General features: G+C 40.5%; 1 non-coding gene across 1 annotated transcript; it reads right to left on the bottom strand.

Moving 5' to 3' along the window:
* Positions 1-3,223: 3,223 nt before the first annotated feature.
* LOC128128221 (small nucleolar RNA R71) lies at positions 3,224-3,330 on the bottom strand. Its single transcript, XR_008226083.1, has one exon. It is a non-coding gene; the product is annotated as a small nucleolar RNA R71 (small nucleolar RNA).
* Between the last annotated feature and the right edge of the window lie 6,162 nt (positions 3,331-9,492).

Genomic DNA, 9,492 nt, shown 5'->3' with positions numbered 1-9,492 from the left:
AATTGATTATGTGTTTTTCAATCCATTTTAATCTAAGAGTTGATTCCAAAATGTGTTTTTGTAACTTGTCCTCAAGTTATATGAAAAGTCACATTTAAGTTTCATAAAACTCATAAAAGTTGGCAATGGTTACAAAAATGAAGAGTCTTGTCCTCAAGTTATGGAGGTTCAAGAGTCATTTCATTAAATCAATAAAATGTGTAACCTTAATTAATTCCATAAGTTATAAAATAAAGAAAAGTTACATTCTTTTATTAGTTTAAAGTCTTCCATAACTTGTCCTCAAGTTATGGAACTTGAAGAGTTTTTTTAATTAAAATTACTTTAAACCCATAAGTTATGGAATTAATTAGTTTTGAATAGTTTCAAAACTTGCCCTCAAGTTTTGGAATTTAAAAAGTTTTCTCTTATGAATACTTTAATTCCAAGTTAGCCCTTAGAATTTTAAAAGTTAAAATTCATCACTTATACTTTATAATATTATAAGTTAATAATATTTATATATATGTATAAGAGTAAATTCAGTCTTACCATTAGTAGGCCTCATTCACGAAGCCGGTCTATAAGGGGGGTATAAGGTTACTGCCTATAAAATGGCAGTTTAATGGGTGTCCACACTTAACCACCGCTTCCTTGACCGGTGGAGGGTCGTTAGCCGAACGGGTAGGACAAGGACTAGAATTCTCCCTTCATTAAAAGTATTAATGATAAATACTAAGTAACTAAACCTTTATAAATACCCAATCTTAGTTACTTAGGAAAATGTGAATTTGGTGCTAACCCATGAAATTACACTTTGCACTTTGTTTAAGTCGGTTAGTGGAGCGTGTGTGGTTAACCGGCACACTAACTCGTATTTAACAAGGTAGGTGATATGTGCATAATTAGTTAATTATTTAACATATATTCTTAGTTATTTTTGGTTAATTATGAGAATAATTTGGACAAAAGGTACTTAAAATGCTTTGAATTGTGTTTTCAGCCCAAAAGATATGCTTGGATGTAAAAAGGAGAAAAGGAAAGCAAGAGAAGATTAAAGGGTGCCAAGAATGACCTACTCGGCGAGTACCTCGGCCCTACTCGGCGAGTACACGATGAGATACTAGAAGATATGTACGACTGCTAACCTGAAGACGGATAAGTATTGACCTACTCGGCGAGTTGATTCTGCTACTCGCCGAGTACCCTCTGTTTGAGGATATCTATAAAAGACGAATCCTTATTCCATAAGAAGGCATTCCTGGCAAGTTTTGAAGGGAGAGCTGCGACAAAAAGATTCAGAAGGCATTGAAGAACCCTAAGCTTCAAGAGTTGGAAGAATTCAAGCAATTAGGTTAATTCTACCACTTAGACTTAGGAATTAAACATGTTTGCTTTCTTAAACTTTGTTTCTTTGTTTGTTTCTACTGCAACTATGAGCTAAACTCGTTTTTGTTTCTGTTTGGGGAATACCAAAGAACTCCTATGGTTTAATTATTGATTTTTGTTTAATTGTCTATTGGTAATTTATTAAATTAAGTTTGTTAAAGAACCTTATGTATTAATCACTACTATTTTCTGTTAATTGGAAGGCAATTAGGTTGCATGAACATCACTTAATTGTTAACCTCATATGTCTATGTGAATGCTAAAATATATGCTTAGAAGTAATGATTATGAAACTAAGATTAATAAGAAAATAGGAAGATTAATGTGTGAGCTTGTTTGAGAAACCATCAACAAGAGGTTAATTGAATTAATAACTTAGTTAACCATTACAAATCTTATTTAATCCAAATAATTAATCTAGGGAATTAATTAGTTTAAACACTTGATCAACGCTTAAATTAGTTAATTGTCTAAGGGTTAGGAGTAATGAACATGAACCTAACTACTATCATTGGTAACCAATAGCAATTAATCTACCTTAACTTAAATAACCATAGGAGTGAATTGGTTGAACCTAAATAGAAACATCTTTATCAAATTTGGTGAATAGTTGTTGCTTTAGTTAATTAGTTAAATTTAATTTGTTTAAGTTTCTAGTCTTGCAAAACTAGAGAAAAAAAACCATTTACTTTTATTATTTGTTTTAGTTAAAATTAGCTATTAGTTTAATTTCCGTTCCCTGAGTTCGATACCTTACTTATCAATCTATACCACTTAAAGACAGGTTCACTGCCTTTGTGTGCTCAAATTATTAATAAAAAGTAGGGATAAAACTAATTGAATTTACACACATCAAGTTTTTGGCGCCGTTGCCGGGGAACGGTTCTAAATAATTAAGCTAATTCCTAATTTTTTCGATCCTTTGTGTGAGTTTACTTGCATAAAGTTCATTTATTGCAATTTAGTACCCAGTAATTAGGTTTTAGTATCTGTTTTAGTTAAGTTAAAACTTAAATTTTTTTTTTTGAAATATCACTGATACTCGCCGAGTGCACTCGCACCTACTCGGCGAGTAGCAGTTTATCCAGCAATTTTTTTTTTTTTTTTTTTTTTTTTTTTTTTTTCTTTTACAATCTTTTTGTTCTTTTTACGTTTTTTTTTTTTGATTAATTTCAGGACTCTCATGACCAGAGGAGCAAACACACCACTGGTACCTCCGTTTGAAGATCCCGAATCCGAATTGAAAAGAAACAAAGGGAAGGACGTGGAGAGTTCAAGCACACCAAAGAAATCACCATTGTCCAACTTGAAGACTGTTTTTGGGAAAAAGAAGAGCAGTAAATCAGGAGCTTCTAGCGCTTCCTTGACAATTGAGGAGCCAATCCAAGAAGATATTGGATACGAGACCGAGGAAGAAGAGGAGGCAACGTACGAACAAGAAACCGGATCGGAGGAAGAGCTAGCATTCACTATGGCTAACATTGATGAAATTCCCATGGGGGAATGGAAGAAGAGGATGCGCGACGACCATGGCCCGGGACTTGTGCAACCCGCAATTCCCGCAACTGCTACCTTCGAACTAAAAGGTCATATCCTAGCTGCGCTTAAGGAAATACCTTTCTATGGGAAAGATCATGAAGATGCCTACAAACATTTGGATGAAGTAAATGATGTTGCTGACTATTTCAACATTCCAAATGTAACCCGCGAAACTCAACTACTTCGGATGCTTCCGGTAACCTTCAAGGGTGTTGCTAAAGACTGGCTCAAATCACTTCCTCCCGGGTCAGTCACTACTTGGGCCAAAATGAAGGAAGAATTTATAGATCACTTTTGCCCACCATCCAAAATAGCCAAACTCAAGAAGGCCATTGCAAACTTTGAACAACAAGCTGGAGAATCTTTATATGAAGCATGGGAGAGGTACAAAAGTTTACTACGAAATTGCCCACACCATGATCTAAACAGCCAGCAAGAAGTTTCCATCTTTTATGATGGAGTTAATGTCACAACCCGGCAGTTGCTAGACTCACAAGGCCCACTTACAAAGAAGCCACCCCCGGTGATTAAAGAATTAATTGAAGAATTCTCTAAACACTCTAGAGAATACCACAACCCTAGGAATGATGTCACGAGGGGAGCCGTGTACGCTGCTACTGAAGATTTATCCGCGGTCATGGCCATGTTAAAAACCATGGATAGGAGAATGGACAAAATGGATCAAACTATCCATGCCATACGGGTGGGTTGTGAAAACTGCAATGGACCTCACCTCACTAGGGATTGTGATTTAGATGAGCACGGCAACAAAAAGGCACAGGTATGCTATTCGAACGGTGACCGGTATGATGAAGACTGGCGAAAACAAAAGAAGGAGTGGCTGCCTTACGAAGAGTACAAGAAAGCCAAGGAGGAGAAGTATAGACAAAAAGGAAGAGGCTTTTACCAAAGGGAGGAGCCGGTGCAAGAGAAGAAGCCAAGCTTGGAAGATATGCTAACTAAATTTGTGGCTGCTTCCGAGAAAAGACACAGTGACCACGATGCTGCTATCCAAGAAACAAGAACAATGCTCAGGAACCAGCAAGCATCCATCCATAATATAGAAACTCAGCTTGGGCAACTCGCTCAACAACTAAACCAAAGGTCACCGGGAGAGCTTCCTAGCAAAACCGAGAACAACCCACGAGGCGCGCAAGTGAACATTATTACCACAAGAAGTGGGAAGGTTATTACTCCCCTGGCCCCCATTCGCACTGAAGAGAATAAGGACTCACAGAAGGAAGAAACGGAAGCACAAGCTGAGAACCAACATTCACAATCTGAGAGATCTACTCGCCGAGTAGGACCGATGTACTCGGCGAGTACATCTGAAAAACCGCATGATCAGCCACCCGTCAAACCTTACCAGCCTCCAATGCCGTACCCAGCCCGAGCCAAGAAGGAGAAGCAGGAAGAGGAGTATCAGAAATTCCTTGATCATATTAAAACTCTTCAAATAAACATTCCTTTCATCGAAGCCGTCATGCAAATGCCCAAGTACGCAAAGTTCCTTAAGGAACTCCTCACTAATAGAAGAAAGATGGAAGAGGTGCAGAAAGTAGTATTGAATGAGAATTGCTCCGCAGCCATGCTAAACAAACTACCAAAGAAGAAGGGTGATCCGGGGAGCTTAACTTTACCTTGCCAATTTGGCAACTTGGCAGCAATTCATGCTTTAGCTGATTCGGGAGCGAGTGTAAACCTTATGCCATACTCGTTCTTCAAAAAGCTGGACCTCCCAGAGCCAAAGCCAATTCGGATGGCAATTCATTTAGCAAACAAGACGGTTACTTTCCCAAGAGGCATATGTGAAGATCTATTAGTGAAAGTAGACAAGTTTGTCTTCCCGGCTGACTTCATCATTCTTGACATGGAGGCGGATCCGCAAGTACCAATCATCCTTGGAAGACCCTTCCTCAACACCGCTAGCGCCATCGTAGACATGAGAGACTCAAAGCTCACATTGCGAGTTGGGGATGACTCAGTAACATTCGAGGTAGACCAAGCCATGAAGTACTCAAGGAGTAGTGACGACAAGGCGTTCTCAATCGACATGCTTGACGAGTTATTGGAAGGAGACATACCTGAAGATTCCAGCAAGGTTGCAGCTTTTGAAGAAGTATTTGATCCAGAGAAAGATTTACTAGAGATTGAAAGACTGTTGGAGGAAGCAGAGTATGAAGAACTCAAAAACCAAGCTGAAAGCCCTACTCGCCGAGTAGACCCGATCTACTCGCCGAGTACACCTGAAGAAAAGTTAGCAGTCGCAAATGCCGCCATGAACTCGCCGAGTACCATACCTGCACTCGGCGAGTACGCCACTATGAACACTAAATTGGAGCTCAAAACACTGCCTAACCATCTGGAATACGCCTTTCTGGAAGAAGGAAATCAGAAGCCAGTAATTATAGCCTCAGATCTCTCCAAGACAGAAAAGGAAGAGCTTGTACGGGTACTGAAGAAAAGAAAGAAAGCCATCGCGTGGAGCATCTCCGATATAAAGGGAATAAGTCCATCCTACTGCTCTCACAAAATAAACTTAGAAGAAGGAGCCAGACCGGTGGTGCAACATCAAAGAAGATTAAACCCGAACATGCAAGAAGTCGTCAAGAAGGAGGTGGTAAAGCTTTTGGATGCAGGAATCATCTACTCCATCTCCGATAGCCCATGGGTGAGTCTGGTCCAGGTGGTGCCCAAGAAAGGAGGAATGACGGTCATTACCAACGAGAAGAATGAGTTAATTCCAACGCGAACGGTAACCGGTTGGCGAGTGTGTATCGATTATCGCAAGCTAAACGATGCCACTCGCAAAGACCATTTCCCCCTTCCTTTCATAGACCAAATGTTAGAGAGACTTTCGGGCCATAGCTATTATTGCTTCTTAGACGGGTTTTCCGGGTATTTCCAAATACCCATAGACCCAATGGACCAAGAGAAGACCACCTTTACGTGCCCCAGTGGGACCTTCGCCTATAGACGCATGCCATTTGGCTTATGCAATGCACCTGCGACATTTCAAAGGTGCATGACCGCCATATTCCATGATATGGTGGAGAAATTCATGGAGGTCTTTATGGATGATTTCTCTGTATTTGGATCTTCTTTTAATGACTGCCTTACAAATCTTGACTCGATGCTTGCTAGATGTGAGAAAACCGACTTGGTCCTAAATTGGGAAAAGTGTCATTTCATGGTCAAGGAGGGTATAGTATTGGGACATAAAGTCTCTAAAAAGGGGATCGAGGTGGATCGGGCAAAGATAGACACCATCGCTAAATTACCCCCGCCAACTAATGTGAAGGGCATTAGAAGCTTTTTGGGACACGCAGGCTTTTACCGGCGTTTTATTAAAGATTTTTCTAAAATTACGAAACCTCTAACACAATTATTGTTAAAAGATGCACCCTTTAATTTCACTAAAGAGTGTTTAGAGGCATTTGACTTTTTAAAAGAAAAATTAACTAATGCCCCAATCATTATAGCACCAAATTGGAACTTACCCTTCGAGATCATGTGTGATGCGAGTGACTATGCACTAGGAGCCGTCCTTGGACAAAGGGTTGACAAGCATTTTCAACCCATTTATTATGCAAGCAAGACCTTGAATCCTGCCCAAGAGAATTATACCACTACTGAAAAAGAACTGTTAGCCGTAGTTTATGCTTTCGATAAATTTCGCCCTTATTTGGTTTTATCTAAAACCACTGTTTTTACTGACCACTCGGCTATCAAGTATTTGTTTTCCAAACAGGATGCCAAGCCAAGACTAATACGATGGGTGCTGCTTCTTCAAGAATTCGATATAGAGATACGAGATAAGAAGGGAATGGAGAACGTAGCTGCCGATCATTTATCTAGGCTCGAGAACCCGGCATTGCAAGAAGATAAAGATGGAGATGACTTCCCGGATGAATACATTATGGTGTCCGTGGGAGAGGAACCATGGTTCGCGGATATAGCTAACTACTTAGTTACAAATTACGTCCCGAAGGAGTATAGTAGTCAGCAAAAGAAGAAATTCTTTTCGGAGATCAAATATTACTTTTGGGACGATCCATACCTCTTCCGAAGTTGCGCGGACGGGATTATAAGAAGATGTGTGTTCGGAAAGGAGAGTCGAAAAATACTAGAGCAATGCCATAGCGGACCCACGGGAGGACATCATGGCGCACACTATACCGCGAAGAAGATCTTTGACATTGGGTTTTATTGGCCAACAATCTTCAAAGATGCAGCCCAATATGTCAAAGAATGTGATGCTTGCCAAAGGGTGGGAAACATTTCCTCCCGTAATGAAATGCCACAACATAGCATTCAAGTGTGCGAGGTGTTCGACGTGTGGGGCATAGACTTCATGGGGCCATTCCCCACATCCAAAGGAAACAAGTACATCCTCGTGGCGGTGGATTATGTGTCAAAATGGGCGGAGGCACAGGCTTTACCTACAAATGACGGACGGGTAGTGGTACGGTTCTTGAAAAGACTATTCTCCCGGTTTGGTGTTCCAAAGGCCCTAATTAGTGACCGTGGCACACACTTTGCCAATGATCAATTGGACAAGGTGCTCAAGAAATATGGGGTGACCCATAAGTTCTCCACATCATACCACCCGCAAACGAGTGGGCAAACGGAAGTTACCAATCGAGCTTTGAAGCGTATCTTGGAGAAGTCGGTGGGAAGCAATCGCAAGGAATGGTCGGATAAATTGGATGACGCGCTATGGGCGTTTCGTACCGCTTTCAAAACACCTATTGGTACTACACCATATAGGTTAGTTTATGGAAAGCAATGCCATTTACCGGTTGAAATCGAGCACAAGGCATATTGGGCGCTAAAAAGATGCAACTTTGACATGGAAGAATTGAAGACCAACCGTTTAATGCAAATGAATGCCCTCGAAGAACTCCGAAATGAGGCCTATTCTAGTTCGTGGCTCTATAAAGAAAAGACCAAGAGATGGCATGACCAAAGAATCAAAAGCAAAGACATCCATGAAGGCCAAAAAGTACTACTCTTCAATTCCCGTCTAAAACTTTTCTCGGGCAAACTCAAATCAAGGTGGGATGGTCCATTTGTGGTTAAGACGGTGTTTCCTCATGGGGCTATTGAATTGATCTCAAGAGATGGCACGCCATTTAAAGTCAATGGCCATCGAGTGAAGAAATATGAAGAAGAAGTCCCCCGCAATGAAGGAATGGAGGAGCTCCTGCTGTGCGGAATTGCAAAAACATAAAAGGGGCGGAGTCCAGCTAATGACTCCATCAAAAGAAGCGCTTCTCGGGAGGCAACCCGAGTTTCACGTTTGCATTTTCTTTCCCTTTCTTTATTTTTCGCATTGTTTTTTTTATTTCTCTTCATTCATTCTGTTTCTCTAAGTGCTTGAGGACAAGCTCTACTGAAAGTGTGGGGTGGAAAGGCTAAAATAAAGAAATTCACAAAGTAGCATTGGCAAAAACTTAAAATTTTTCAACCTGTGACATCTACTCGGCGAGTACAGCGGATATACTCAGCGAGTAAATGTTCGTGTACAGCCAAAAATGCATGACACGCGTGTCTACTCGGTGAGTAGATCCATTATACTCGGCGAGTAGACGGTTAAAACTCAGTAAATTCTAATCTGTAAAAACTACTTTTATTCAACATTTCAACCCCCCCACACTCGCCGAGCATCTTCTCTTAGCCATCTCTCAAGAGTTCTTCAAGATCTAGTCAATTTCCTTTCTCTTTCTCTTAATTCAACCACCAAGGTAACATCTTTGCTCTTTAATTTTATGAAAGGTCCAATCTTTATCACATATCTCTCCATACTTGGTATATATTTTCGGATTTGGAGACTTTTCCCCAATTTTTAGGGCTTTGATTTAATCATGAATTAGATGTATTTGGTAAAAAAATTCTTCAAGATATACGGTTAGATACACAATTACCACAAAACCCTATAAACAAATTGGACTATTACACTAATTCCACAGATCCGGTTTCGACCTGTCCGAGTGTTCATCGTACTCGGCGAGTATGCTCTCGTACTCGGCGAGTTGGTCACAACCAGACTAAAAATTTTCCTGTTTTAATTGTTGGGTGATATTTGTTGCTGTGTTTTTGTATGTTTATGCAGATATCATGGCAAGGAGAGGACAGTCATCACGTGGAGGAGGCCATGGTGATATGCCATGGTTAGCCTTTCAACAAATTACCTCTAAATCCTCCAAAACTCGAGCCCTAAACAGGTTGGAAGCGCTGCGACAGAAAGAAATTCACTTGCCCACTGCAGTGGATTGGGGATGGATGGGTAATGTCGGCTTGGAAGAGGAACTTACTCCATATTTGGTAAAGGATTGTAACTTGGGTTATGCTAACATCACTTGTGATGGTTGGCTGCAATTATTTAAAATACAAGAGCCAGTATATGCGGAGTTGTGCTGGGAATTCTTTGCTACTATTTCATTCCGAGGTGGGAGTGAATATTACAATCCAAACACGATCTCGTTTTCTTTGGGAGGAGAGATGCGACAATGCAGCATGGTTGAGTTCTCTTGGCGGTTGGGCATCTACGATCAAGATATGGCGATGACGGACTACTTTGAA

This window comes from Lactuca sativa, chromosome 8, assembly GCF_002870075.4.
Source record: "Lactuca sativa cultivar Salinas chromosome 8, Lsat_Salinas_v11, whole genome shotgun sequence".
Lineage (NCBI taxonomy): Eukaryota > Viridiplantae > Streptophyta > Magnoliopsida > Asterales > Asteraceae > Lactuca > Lactuca sativa.
Note: the sequence above shows the minus strand (reverse complement) of the source record. Positions and strands in the feature narration are given on the sequence as shown.